This window comes from Lissotriton vulgaris, chromosome 5 (assembly GCF_964263255.1).
Source record: "Lissotriton vulgaris chromosome 5, aLisVul1.2, whole genome shotgun sequence".
Taxonomy (NCBI): domain Eukaryota; kingdom Metazoa; phylum Chordata; class Amphibia; order Caudata; family Salamandridae; genus Lissotriton; species Lissotriton vulgaris.
Window position 1 is genome coordinate 1,353,332,706 of NC_141693.1, and position 15,099 is coordinate 1,353,347,804.

At 44.3% G+C, this 15,099-nt stretch overlaps 1 protein-coding gene across 3 annotated transcripts in view; it reads left to right on the forward strand.

Moving 5' to 3' along the window:
- Positions 1-15,099, forward strand: part of DENND2C (DENN domain containing 2C) — a 388,745-nt gene that overhangs the window by 20,847 nt on the left and 352,799 nt on the right. The window contains exon 1 of one of the 3 annotated variants that reach the window (XM_086923288.1): positions 9,595-9,739. The exons of the other annotated variants lie outside the window; for them this stretch is intronic. The gene's annotated coding sequence lies outside the window, so the exon portion shown is untranslated. Of the gene's footprint in view, positions 1-9,594; positions 9,740-15,099 lie in introns of those variants that run through there. 3 annotated transcript variants of the gene reach the window in all.

Here is a 15,099-nt window from a genome sequence, read left to right on the forward strand (position 1 = left end):
TTCAGTCATCTTTCATACAAATATAAACACAAATTGAGTATCTCCATGGAGCAGGTTTGTTCATTACTAAGGCAGGCAGTTGCTTCAGGATCCGGGATAAGATGGGTGTGGGATTTGGGTAGGTGGAAGGGGTGGTTGAACTAGTCGATGGTGGAGTGGGCTTAGCTGAAGCAGAGCGGCCTTCCAATGGAAAAGCAGGAGTGAGGCCAATTACACAGGTGCTAGTGGTGTGTGTCCTGTAAATGAAAGCACAGTCTCAACTGGCAACAACATTAACCCGCTCAAAGGTTGTCTCACACTCATTCAGGCTGGATGTCAAGAGTGTATCTGAATGTCACAAAAACTGAGTTTATCAACCAGAACCATAGCCTTGAAAAAGTAAAAGTCGAGGAATTGGCACTGACATAAACCTGGATGCATTTGCACCCCTTTTCACAGAAAATACTGAATCGACTCAAAATAACCTAGGCTGTGTGGTACCAGCAATACATCCTCTTCAAAATTAACAGCTTGTCTGCCATTAATATGTACATAAGCTCTTCTCAATCCCATGGGCTGTACACATTGAGCGCCACCGCCAATTCTACAATATTGAGAAATCTTCCCTCTCCACCTCCATCACTTATTTGTAGCACGTTGTTTCCTCCTAGTTTAGCTTGTGCTTTAAAGAAACCTATAATTCAGATATACATAATTCTTGTAAATGTCCAGTATTTGTAAAGCGCAAACAATTACCCTAATGTATTAAGGCACTGCGGGCCCTCGGGAAGATTACGTGAGCTATTGCTTGGTTGCTTGTGGTTTGCTGGGAAGATTTTGGTCAAGGTTGACATGGCTCTTCTGTATGTCAGTGGTGGGGATGGAGCCTTGGAAAAAAGATGGATGCTTGTGTGGTAAACCGAGGCAAGAAATGTGGGTGGCTCTTTTAAATTCAATTGCAGGTGGTTTTGAGAGGATTTCCACCAACAGTTGTGAGGCCAGTTGAGTTAAGCCTTTTATTTGTTAATGTTGGCCTATTGCTATGATGGAGCGCGTGTGGAGCTAGTGAATGGGGCAAATGGAGATATGATTAAAAATAAATGAAAAAGGTCCAGGCTTGTCATTTAAATTAGGTGTTGATGCCTGTATACCTGTGTTGAATGGGGTGGTTTGTGCTTGATAAGCATAGTATTCCAGGCCTCTATGATGAAGTGGCACGTGCCTATACAGTGTAATATCCTATGCTGTGGCCACTGGTTGAGCAGCAGATATCCTTATTAAGCAAAGAATATGATGGAGGACTAGTAGTGGAATGAAGTCTCAGTATGAAACATTCACATGAATGCGTGTGACAAGCCTTAAACATTTAGGCACTGGCACTGTGGAATTCATTTCAGATAGCTATTATGGTTATTTTTGGAAATGCTGGTTATATGGGATTCTAATGGAGTTACATGTGGCAGATGTAGAGTAGGATGAGCAACGTGGAAATATTGCAAGGATTTCCCAATGCAGTATCTCTCGCAGAGGAGGGTCTCTTCTGTATTTTGAATAGCTGTTTATTGTAACATTGTGACAGCATAATCATATAACATATCAGTGGCAGCAACAAGCACGAAGTGAGTAAAATATCTCCTTTTTCATATGCTGGTGTTCTCCTGTCTCAGAAAGCGGAATAAATAGAGTTATTCATTACATAACCACCTTATGAAGAGAACAAGATCATACCCTTTAGCAGTATCCGCAGTGCTTTTGCTATTGACCTCTGCCACCATATAGAGTGAGGTCTAATATAAATGTGATGTGTTCACATTGAAGAGACGCCTGGATTCTTAAAGTACTGCCTGAGAAAGAGGAGTTGAGGGTTTATTGTTTGTTGAAACTGGGGGCTTACAGAAGGACATGTTCTGTACTGTTTAGTGCCCCATGTTTCCCGAGTTTGTTTCGAATTACTTCTTGGTTTTCGAGGCAGACCGATTTGTAAGCCAGACAGGCCATCTCGAGATGCATCATGTTTGGATTGGGAATCAGGCTAATGAAGTAAAGATCAGAGTGCTGTGATTGACACAGTGTAAGCCTGAGAGTGGTCTGGCAGCTCTGTGTAGAATTGTTCTCAGTGGTGCAAGCTGGGTTTTTGGAATGGTCTTCAGGTAGGCATTCCCATAGACCATCCTGGGAAGGACAAGTCCCAGCAACACTAGCTGCAGGTCTGATTCTGGGATGGTGCTCTTCATGCTATGTAGTAGAGGATTTATAATTAAGCTTCTATTGGCAATTTTAAGACATGGTTGTCGGGTGTCGGTGCACTTTATTGCACACTAAGAAACCTCTGGATCTTTTGCAATGTACCAGTGGCTGGAATTAGCCGTCAGCTATTTCAACTGCCACACAGGTTTGGAAAAGGAGTTCAAGCCAGTACAAGAAGAGAACATTATTTTGTATGATGGGCTTAGCGCAAATCAGACCTATCAAATGCTACTTGAGTTGCCTACTTAGAATACCTGGCTATGTCTGCACTTTTTGGAGACAGACATCAATATTCCGATACAAATTAGTTGTTGCCTTGTGCTTTCGTTTGTTTGCCATATTTTTGTAGCTATATATGGTGGTTAAAGAACCAGTGTTGTATTTCGTTTTGAAATGTGTTACAGTTGTCTCTGATTGGCTAAAACTTCGGAATAATTTGTCATTGTCTGTACTTTTCATGTTTTAGAGTACATTTGACCCCTTTGTCCCTCTATTGTTTTATATCACGTGCCAGGGTGATATTTTATGCATATGGTATCATTGCAAAAAGTACCAGCTGAGTCACCATGAGACGTTTCCCTGAATGACTCACAAGTGAATGTTGTAGTAAAGGTGCAGTATTGTTGGCACATGCATTATTTCGAGACTGGGAAAAACACCCTTTGAATACAGACAGCATGATCGACATGGGGCCTCTCTTTACATTTGCTTACATTTAGTAAAGTAACGAACCTTTACATTTGCATTACATTTACAACTTTTATATTTGTTTATATAGAGCAAAGCAAGGAACCTTTACATTTGTAACATTTGCAACATTATAATTGTTCATATCTCTAGCAAAGTAGGGAATAAGCTCGTGGTGAGCAATAAAAGGCAGTGTTCATAATCCCAGGTCACCAATAAGGACTGGCAAAAAGGGCACATGTGAGGATACAGGTCAACAATATAACACAAGTAACCTATTCAGCTTCACTGTCCTGCGACTAGTGAGACCACATGCCACACATATACATGTTATAAATTGAAGAACATATTAAAAATATACGAAGAGCAATTTAAAATGTGTCAACATTGTGTATGTTTGCAAAATATTTGAAGTTAAAGTTAATGTTTTGTTCTTCTCATTACAAGTGTATCCTTAAACCAGATTTCAGGTTAGGGACATGCTTTAGAGATGAGAGATTTAATAAATAAGTTAGCAAATAGTCTGTTAAAGTTCTTCCATTTTATGCCAATCTAGATCGTTGCTTCCCCAGAAGGTCATCCTTGCAGTCTTTCCAGCGAACATAACATCAGTCTTAGGGCAAATATTCTCCCAATAAACCACCGATTGAATTAACAGGTCTTTGAAAGAGTTTTGTCTAATAATTAACCAGCTAGAATTTCCCAGCAATTAAGAGTCAGTGCCTTCTTTTATGCAAAACAAGATGCAATTGCATCCTCCTAGGTTCAAATATCCCAAACCCAACAAGAATGTGAGCTCAAGATACTCTTTAAAGTGAATGTCTGTTCCCTGAATTCCCCCAAAAGCAATGACTGTATCACAGATATAGTTCATTCTATGATCCCCTTGGGATTACATTCTAACAGTGCATGTCTTCAAGTGAACTGCATTGCAAGGGTGTTGGGTACTCTATTCAGGTTCTGTGAGAGGAGGTTCACCCAGTTAATATAGTTAATGAATTGACCCAATATTTTGCAATTTTAGAATTCAGCTGAAGGTTTTACGTGAGACTAATTTAAAAAGTATTAGAAAAGACTAGATGAAGGTGACTCGTTTTGGAATGATTCCATTGATAGTTCATAAGATATATTGGGGGAGATGTTTTAAAGGGTGCGTTTTGCACAACATCAGAACATTTACAATTGAGTGCTATATTTTAATGGGGCATTATGCAGAGTGTTCATCAACAATTATTAGTTGGTACTGTAGTGCGGTCTTCTGCATCCAATTGGTTAAAGCATTAAGGTCATGTCATGTGCAGTGGCATACCAAACACATACATCTCTGCACGATATTGGACATCTTCACCTTGGGTATTGGCCGGTTCATTGTATGGAGATTTATCTAACGAAACAATCATGAAACTGTGCAAAGGATCAAGCCTTCCAGGGCCTATGGTGCACACCTCGATGTAGTTGAAAAGAAAGGCAGACTTGGAAGTACGCGTATTGAAAAGAGAGACTTTAAATATTCTTCAAATCACTCGTGTCTACCTTTTCTACATATTACTTTTCTGGAGAATTTTAAAGCTATGCTCTTAAGTTAAACCTAACTGTGCAATTAATATTCCTGAACCAGCTGACTTATAGAGGCAGATGAATTGCTCAGTACAATGCCTATCAGGACCTGCCTCTTCATATTGTGGACTGATGACATTTTCAGTACACGGTAATTCCGGGGAAGGTCTTTCGCAATGGGGGAGGAGCGTAGCGCCACTGGCATGGGCCAGCAGCTAAAATATAAAGCATTATTTGATTATTTGTTTATTTTTAAGCAGCTGGTTCAGGTACCGTGTACAGGGAGGTTCGGGACCGGGGCATTGGAGGAGGTAGCAGGAATGCTATGTGCACTCTCTAAGTGTGCATATGTGTTTGACTGGCCGTCTCAGGCCAACCAAAACACACATGCGCACTTAAGTTTCTCCAGCAGCCGGGCTGGAGAAACCCCACTGATTCCCTGACCTGAGCATCTTTGCTGCCTGTTCAGGCCAATCCCTGCTCTGGATTGATCAGGGAGCCTGATGCAGCCCCAGCTTCTGCTGGGACACACGAAGAGGAAGCACCCGGCACGACGCCCACTACACTCCAACCCCTACGCGCCCCCTCCCTCGCCCCACTACCTTTTGAATGTGGTGGCTGCCACTGCTGTAATGGATTGCTTGCTTATTGCAAATGAAAAATGTGATGCACGCTCTAAAGTGCACTAAGTGTAAGAGGGGGATTCCCTCTCAAAGCATTCATTTGCAATTAGCAGCGAACGCTTCATGAGATCCCGGCAGGGAAGACTCGCAGCCCAGGAGGAAGACAGAGGCGTGTAGGAGTCGCTGCCCAATAGGAAACAAGGTAGGTAAAGTGGCTTGTAAACCATGAGGTAGTCAGCCAATGGCAAGTAAAGTGACATGTGAGCCATGTGGAAATCAGCCAGTGGTAAGTAAAGGTGATATAAAGGTGTCATGGGAGCCAGCCAGTGGGAAGTAAGGTAGGTAAAGGGTGGGCCCTAAGCCGCTTTTAAGATTTATATTTAATACATGAAATCTTGCCAGTACAGTACAACACTAGGCTGTTTTAGCTGAGTATCCACATTGCAGACACAATGACGGTCTGTGGTGTGAGATGTTCTATACTGCCCAGGCAACAGTCTAAAACATGCTGGCAACCCTTGAAATGCATCAGGGCAACTGGTACTGTTATATAATATTTTTAAACCCATAATCTAGTGGGTATTGTTTTCAACAAAGTGAACGGATGATGAGAAAAATCGAAATGTCTAGCAGCGAGCAGCATTGTCCACAGATCCTTTTCTGTCAACCATAAAACTTTATTGGTCTTTAGTGTGGGAGGCTATGGAGTTATCTTGGTGGCATGAAGGCAAAAACACAGTGAAGCCAGGATTTGAATAAAGGAAAGTATAAAAAAACAATTCTTCATGTTCTCCCTGATGATGCTAAGCAACATGAAACTTAAAGAGGGCAACACAGGAGGACTATAGTTTGCACTACTCCCTTTCAAGTATATCACAAGGTGTTAGCAGCGATTTCACATTAAATGCTTTCAGCTTGACTGACGGTCATTATTATAGTTGTCTGCCTCCAAAGTAAGTCTTTGAATACTGTATGTGGTAGTAATTTATCATTACACGTGCAATAAGAAATATAAGGAAAGGGGTGTTAGTGAAACACATTATCATTTCGAATGATCTGTATTCCCATGTATTTGTGTAGCTCTACATGAAGGGTACCAAATAGTGCACCAGCTATTTGCCTTTTCTGATATTTTAGAAAATCCCCGATCACTGCTCCTTTAGCCATTTCTTTAGGTCATGTTGGTGAGAAGAGAATTCAGCGTTTCACTAAAGTCACTAAAACGCTAGATGAAAAATACTAATCCAATGCAGTGGATTCTGAAAACAAAAACAGTTTTTTGACTTCTAAGGACAAAACGTATGTGAACTACAGAAGAAAAATTCCAAGACAAACAAAATTACTTCAGCTCATATTTACCAGTTAAAAAATGATTGATTGTACAGTAGTATAAATGCTTCTCCACTTCTATTCTTTCATCTATCTTGTCTTCATTGTAGCTAAATAAAGCATAAGACTCGCCTCCTGCTATTTTCAAGCAAGACTGGTTCAGTTTGCTGCACCCAGGTTGTTCACCCACAGAACTGCCTATCCTTGGCACCTCCTGTCTTTTGTGTAGATTCCTTTGTACCCACGGTCCTGTAGTTGCTTGTCCCAACATGTGCAATTCCTTAACTTAACACTTCCACATGTCCGCCTCCTTGAATTATTCTCTATCTTGTAGAAGGAATAAAAAAGAGTAGTACCTGTCATCTTCACCATACGCCCTGCAATATTGTTTCTTATGAATATATTCAGTGAGGGCAAAGTGTATGTGTTTTTACATTTGAAACTCATATTAATTCATGTTTTTTTTTGTGCAAAATGAAGCCTCTGTCGAAAAGAGTTATGCAACGAGGCACCAAAAGGTATATCATTGGACTTTAGCATTGCCAAATCAAATAGGTCAATAATTATAGATTTATTGTCTTTTCCAATGGGTTTTGTGATGCTGAGCAGGATCAGCAAAAATCACGAAAGACAAAAAAGGAGAAAAAAGACACAACAATCAGGCTGCTGCTGCTAGCTGCATCATTCTGTAGGCATGCATAGCATACCATAATGATTTTTTTCTCTATCTATCTAAGATGACATATTTCATTAAAATTGGCAAATAAAAAAAAGTAACTGTATTAGTGCAGAAGCATTTTTTGTATAGCAGAGCTGCCCGGCAGCATATGGCAGCTATCAGCCTTCCCAAAAAATTACATAAATAACCGTGGGGAGGTCGAAGGTAGAGAGAGGGGGGACAACAGGGATTGGGTGGGGCAGAGGGAGTAACGAAAGCACACACATGAACTTTATGCAATGCCCAGCAACAAATATAAGCTGATGGGCACTCCCAAAAATAACAACTATTGTGAGGGGTAGAAGAACAATGCAAGAGTGGGTTGGGGCAAGTGAAGGGGGAGGGGCCATAAGAGACAGGGTCAGATATTTGAGAGGGGAAGCAACAAAGCACAAGAAAGAGCAAGGAAACAAAAGCACTCTCATGGAGGGCTTTGTGGAAAAGAAAGAAGTGAACAGTGGGGAGGAATTGAGGTAGCCCATCAAACGCAAGGTAAAGAGGATATGCTCCTGGGATCAGCAACACAAGAAAAGAAAGGCAAGAAAACTAATAGGAACAAGCAAATAATAGTGACAACAAAGCAGTGAGCCAGCCCTACGCTCGGTGGATGTTTGGGCCACAAGTAGCTTTTACATACCAGACCTAAAAATAAGTACATTTAGTTGTGAAACCATTCATTCCTTAGGCCATCCTGGTATTTGCAAATACAAATCCCAAATCTGAATTCTGTTAAAAGACTGTACTAGGAACAATATTGATGAAAAGAATTCTAGTCGGAACATGCCTATCCTTCTCAGACCAATGCTTTGTAACACTCTGCTAATGGTCCTGAGAAAACCACCCTTATGGGAAAGGAAGTTTAACACCAATTTCCTCTTGAGCACCTCCATGAAATCTTAGACAGTCATAATTAAATTATTAAAGGAGAGATACGCATAAAGCACACTTGAGTCATTTTGTAGGACAAGAAAATAAATGGGCCTTATGCTGTGAAGATATGTATTCTGTACAAAGAATTCCCCATTTGTAAAGCGCTTGGAAATGTAAAGGTTTGGTCACTATTTAAAAATCACTTTCTGGCTGAAACTAAAATTATTGTCTTCATGAAGAAACAACAAAATTCGGATGAATTACAGGTAAAGCCAGATATTTGGACCAAAATCATATTAGCCGATAAGTTTGCTCAATATTGCCTGGAATACCTTTGGTTTTTATTCTTGGAGCTGTTATCGAATGTATTAAGGAAGTTCGCTGATGCAGACAACTCGTGAAACGGCTGCCAGCTGCGGACCAAATCTTTGTACATAAACGTCGTGTTTATGAACACTGGGTACATTTTTCCCAGATACATTTTTCAACACGGAGTGCCAAAGGGGCGACTGTGACTTTCTGACTGCCTCATTGACCTCACCCAATACAGTACATGCTAGGCAGGGGCGGCTCCGCCGCTATGGTGGAGGAGCGTCGCCCCACTGCTTTTCAGCAGTGCACTGCAAAGTAAAGTAAAGGAAACACAAAATGATAATAACGCTTTGAGTTATTATCATTTTATGCTTCCTTTATGGTGGGTGAGTGGGCGGGGCTGCTCTGCTCTCGAAGCAGGGCAGGGGAGGAGTGGGTTGCCCACGCCTAAGTGCGCAACGGCTGTTTGGTCGGCCCTTTCGGGCCTCCCAAAGCAGTCAAGCATACTTTCCCCATTCTCCATGCAGGCTGCGTGGAGAACAGGCCCATGCCCCCATTCCTTGGTTGAGCGTCGAACCAGGACAGCCTGACAAAGTCATGCTGTCACTTTTTGTCACATAAGATTGTAATCAATATGCACTCTCGAAAGACTCTTTTTTGGTTCCTACAAGCTTTTTTCCCATAGCACAAAAAAGAGAAATTAGACTATTGCTTCATTGGAAACAACGAAACAAAGTGAATACTGAATAAATAGTAAACTATATATGTTTGGTATAAATAGCACAGGCATCCAATGCACAGCTGTAATATGAAAAATAGCAGCACGGAGACCTGCTTCACTGCTTTGGTAAATGTTTTCCTACCGTATAGTATGGTATGTATGGTATGGTATAACTTTTCCACCTTACAGTAGAATTAAATCAGTTGTCCCTCCTGTAATCATCATTAGGTCTAAGTCATCTGCAAGCGGAAATAGTAAAAGCCAACCTTGGAATGAAAAAAATTGAGTGATGCTAAAATCGCCGATTTATTTTAAGTCCGGTCTCAACATGCTCCTTCAGAGGAAACTATTTCGTTTCTTTTCGTGTATCGAAGAAAGCCAGGTTAGGTCTTGTCAGATGCTGACTCACCTTCATCTGGCGTCCCGGCGCTCATGAAACCGCACCTTTTATCTCGCTTGAGTTTCCTTTTGCAGAGGGGATTAAGGCATCCTTACCTTCATGTTTGTTTTAGTAATGTGCACTCTGTAGTGCGTGAGCATCGGAGGCGTGCGGAGCCTGCATTGACGGGTCCAGGCATTCAATCGAAGGCGTGCGGTGCCTGCATTGACGGGTCCAGGCATTCAAAGGCCGGGGCTCTGCATCACGGATGTAGTCGCACCAGGAGGATACTTGATCATTACCCCTTTGCTTCCAGGGTTAGTATTGCGATATTTGGTGGCAGCCATGACTGTAAGCTGTAGAATGCATTGATGGAAGAATCGTGTATCCACTCTGCGAAAGAGCACCCACTGGATTCTGGAAGAGGTTAACATCTGCTATTAGCAGGGCACACGATGGAGGTGATGTATCATCTTCAGCAAAAAAAACACACAGTAGTAGACTACATTTTATGATGTGGAACGGGCTGTGAGTTTGGAAATATTGAAATTTATGGAACTAGTAGAAATGTATTCAACTAGACTGCCACGGTTGGCTGCTGCGTCATTTCACAAAAAGAGACAAATGATGAGATTGCAGGCTGTGACATCACGCAATATTTAAATCTGATGATGGGCCACTCCATGTGTTTCAAAGGCTTTTTTTTTATTGAAGTCTAGAGGCTGCAGCATGTTGTTAAACAGTGACTGATAACGGACAGAAATAGCCCTCTTTTAAAAATTACGAAATCTAAAGTTCAGTTATCAGATCAGTTAAGTCAAAGACGATGTAAAGCAGTTCATGCGGGTGTCTTACAACAAATTGCGTTGACATCCCTAGGGGCTCCTAAATGATGGCGGAGCAAGGCATCACTAAATGACATGGATGGATGCTATTTGTTTTCAAGCCAGAAGATCGTTTACCTCTAAAAGTATGTTTATTGTTTTTAAATTGCAAATAATGATAATGTTGGTATCTATAATTCATTTCCATTAGACTCTGCGAATTCCTATTCATATACTACAAAAAGATTTAAAGGTGTAGGATGAGGATACAGCTCATTAATTTAAATTAGAACATTGGAATCTTGAGCGCTCCATTTAAAACAATGGAGTGCTCCAGGCTTCTAATGGCTAGTAGAAGCCTGGAGCATCAACATTCCAATGTCTGTTCACAGCCGTTGCTGTGAATAAAGGCCTCACGGAGCCAGAGGGGATTTCGACCCCATCAGGATTTGTGAGGCCTTTGTTTTACAAATTAGAACATTCTGCCATGTAGTGAATCACATGTTAAAAATGTTTACGGAATATGGCCATACGCACTCCTAGAAAGGATTGCTGTTGAACATGAATGCGCTAAATGTGTCAACTGCACTATATATTCTCATTAAAGATAAGCCTTTGTAATCATGTGGGTTACATTATATTTAGAACTATTTAATTGTGAAGTAGTTTAGGTGAATAGTACTGAATTGGCATTGGTGTAATATCGCAAAGTATTGATTAAAGAGCATTAGCACCAGCTGATCCACTTATATTTATTGCTGGTCTACCCTAAAAAGATTTTTTGGGAGGATAAAAAGTTCTCCTTTTGAAAATGTATTATCCAGAATTTATTTCTTGAATTTGTTTTTGCCTGTGTTTGTGATCCCTTTAAACCTGTCGACAATATGCCCCCCAAAAATGTCAGCTCATGCAAATGTCCTATTTAAAATATTCACACGAGGAACAACACTGTGGGCATTATCTATTTTCGGGTTAAGTGAAATGGGTTACATCTAGTGTGCTACTGTGTGGAACAAGATGTTGTTATATCAGTAGATTAGGGAAGGGGAAATGAGTTTGTAGTAGGCTTTTATAGTTTAAGAGGATGTTGAGGTGCCTATCCTTAGGAAAGAGACCCAATCAATCTGTGTAGAATTCATTAGGTGGGAGTATACTAGTTTACGTGGCGCACACAGGGAGGACAACCTCCAAGAGTCGACTAAACAGGCTAGTTGGAGCAGATAACTGCACAGATAAATATCCAAGAGCAGTTCTCCCCAACTTGCTTTGATCTTGCTACTTCTTTCTAAACCCCATTCGCACTGGGAGACTCTAAAAGGAATGGGTGGCTAATGCTTAGCTCTGCGGATTAATATCCCCGGAGCAGAGATGTGTGTATCCTGAAGCCCACAGGTTTGAACTTAGTAGCCCCAAGTTAGCATTCTGTTCTGGGTTGCTAAAAGGATTGTCATGGATATGGTTAATAATGACACCTAATATGTAGCTTTAGAGCAGGATTCTGCTTATTGTGAGTTCTTTACAATTTTATTATTAAATAAATATAATAATAATGATGTTGTTATTATTGCTATTGCAGCTGCACTTTAGTTTAAGATGTCACACCTGTTGTTAGCAGAGTATCATAGGCCTTCGCAGGCCCCAGGGCACCGTGCATGGATTTAGATTATCTTTGAAGCTTATACTGATACCTCCCTCACCAAATTTGGCAAAGGGGTGCTATCACTTTGCATTGTTCCACCACCTCTGGGCGGCCATTACCACATTTGCTATATGAAACTAGATTTATTACGTTTCAAGATATATTGCAACCAGTGCTTTAAATGGGAAATACATTGTGCAGGTACTCATTTAGATGGGGAGAGTGATCAATCAATCAATCAAACAAATTTGTAGAGCGCGCTACTCACCCGCTAGGGTCTCAAGGCGCTGGGAGGGGGGGGGGAGTCGCTACCGCTCGAACAGCCAGGTCTTGAGTTGTTTCCTGAAAGAGAGATGGTCCTGGGTCAGCCGTAGGTGGGTGGGGAGGGAGTTCCATGTTTGGGCCGCCAGGTAGGAGAAGGATCTTCCTCCGGCTGTGGCTTTGCGAATTCGTGGGACGGTGGCGAGGGCGAGGCTGACGGATCGGAGCTGGCGGGTGGGTGTGTAGAATGTGAGGTGGCTGTTGAGGTATTTGGGGCCCATGTCGTGGAGAGCCTTGTGTGCGTGGGTGAGGAGTCTGAACGTGATCCTCTTGCTGACAGGGAGCCAGTGCAGGTCTTTCAGATGGGCAGAGATGTGGCTGTGACGAGGGATGTCCAGGATGAGTCGTTCTGTATGCGCTGGAGTCTTTTCTGGAGTTTGGCTTTGGTTCCAGCGTAGAGGGTGTTCCTGTAGTCCAGTCAGCTGCTGACGAGGGCCTGGGTGACCTTCTTCCTGGTTTCGGTGGGAATCCACCGGAAGATCTTTCGGAGCATGCGCAGGGTGTTGAAATAGGATGACGAGAAGGCGTTGACTTGCTTGGTCATCGTGAGGGATGAGTCCAGGATGAAGCCCAGGTTGTGTGCATGGTCCGTGGGCTTGGGGGCGGTGCCCAGTGCAGAGGGCCACCAGGAGTCATCCCAGGCAGAGGGGGATGGTCCCAGGATGAGGACTTCCGCCTTGTCTGAGTTCAGTTTCAGACGGCTGAGCTTCATCCATTCCGCGACGTCTTTCATTCCTTCCTGGAGGCTGTCTCTGGCGGTGGCGGGGTCATTGGTGAGAGAGAGGATCAGCTGGGTGTCTTCAGCGTAGGAAATTATGTTTAGGTTGTGTTGGCGTGCGATGGCTGCGAGAGGGCTCATGTAGACGTTGCAGAGGGTGGGGCTGAGTGAGGATCCTTGAGGGACACCTCAGATGACTTCGGTGGCCACGGATCGGAAGGGGGGGAGGCGGACTCTCTGGGTTCTTCCGGCGAGGAACGAGATGATCCACTCCAAGGCCGATCCTTGGAATCCGGTGTTGCTAAGGCTCTGTATCAGGGTGCGGTGGCATACGGTGTCGAAGGCTGCTGAGAGGTCCAAGAGGATGAGGGCAGCTGTTTCCCCGTTGTCGAGCAGGGACCTGATGTTGTCGGTAGCTGTGATGAGGGTGGTCTCGGTGCTTTGGTTTGCTCGGAAGCCGGACTACGAGAGGTCGAGGGATCCGTTTGTCTCGAGGAAGGCGGAGAGTTGTTTGTTGACGGTCTTCTCGATGAGTTTGGCAGAAAAAGGGAGAGCAAGATGGGGCGGAAGTTCTTGGGGTCCGCGGTGGGTTTGCTGAGCTCAGCATATTTCCAGCTCTCCGGGAAGGTGGCAGATGCGAAGGAGCTGTTAATGATGTCCCGGAGTTGGGGTGCGATGATGGAGTCGGCTTTGTTGAAGATGTGGTGTGGACAGGAGTCGGTTGGGGAGCCAGAGTGGATGGTGTTCATCATGCGGGTGGTGTCTTCGGTGCTGACCGAGGTCCAGGTGCAGAGGGTGGTGGTGGGGGCGTTGGTTTTGTGGTTGGGTGCATGGTCTGGGTGCCGAAGCTGTTATGTATGTTGGCGATCTTGCGGTGAAAGAACGAGGCGAGTGAGTCGCAGAGGTCTTGCGAGGGTGTGATGTCGTTGTTGCAGGCACTGGGGTTGGAGAGCTCTTTAACAATGCTGAAGAGTTCCTTGCTGTTGTGGGTGTTGTTGTCCAGTCGTTCTTTGAATGTTGTCCTTTGGGTGGTGCGGATCAGCTGGTGGTGTTTGCGGGTGGCGTTCTTGAGGGCTGTCATGTTTTCTGTTGTCAGGTCGCGGCGCCAGGCTTTCTCAAGGGTGCGGTAGGTTTTCTTGGAGTTTTTGAGGTTGTTGCTGAACCACGAGGTTTTCTTGCTGCCGGGTCTGCTGGGAGGGTTCTTCAGTGGTGCAAGGTCATTGGCGCAGTTGGTGAACCACTGTGTGAGGTTGCGGGCTGCTTCGTTGGGGTCCGTCGTGTTGGTGGGAGGGTTCTGGCTGAGGGAGGTGGTGAGCTGGACGGCGGTGATCTTGCTCCAGCTTCTGCGGGGAACCTGTTGCGGGTAGTGGTGGGTTGTGGTTCTCCTAAAGTTGATGTGGACGCAGCTGTGATCTGTCCAGTGTAGTCCGGTGGAGTGGCTGAAGCAGATGTGTTTGCTGGAGGAGAAGATGGGGTCAAGCGTGTGGCCGGCGTAGTGGGTGGGGGTGTTCACCAGTTGCTTGAGTCCGAGGTTGTCCAGCAGGGCGGCAGTGTTGCCGTCATTGTTGTTCTCCAGGTGGAAGTTGAGGTCCCCTAGCAGGATGTAGTCTGAGGAGGTGAGGGCGTGCGGGCTGACAAAGTCTGCGATGGCTCCGCTGAATTGTGTGCATGGTCCTGGGGGTCTGTAGATGAGAGTGTCTCTGAGGGTGGTCTTGGGGTCGGTGTGTATCTGGAAGTGAAGGTGCTCGGCAGCGGTGAGGTTGTCGTCGGAGTTGGTCGTGATGCGGATGGTGTTTCTGTGGACGATGGCGATGCCTCCTCTGGTTTGGTTGACGCGGTCCCTCCGGGTGCTCTTGTAGCCATCCGGGATGGCTATGGCGATGCCGGGGGCTGAGGAGGCGTTCATCCAGGTTTCTGTGAGGAAGGCGACGTCTGGTGATGTTGTGTCGAGGAGGTTCCAGAGTTCGACGGCGTGCCTGTGGACGGAGCGGGTGTTGAGCAGGATGTACTTGAGGTGATTGTTGCTGGTGCTTGGCTTGGCGGGTGCGGTGCAGATTCGGAGGCAGGTGAATTTGCAGGCTTGGCAGGTGAAGGGTCCATGGGTGCGTTTCGGGGTGGCTCGGTGGCAGGCGGGGTTCCGGCCGGCGATGAGTGCGTGGAGAGTCGCGGCGGCGT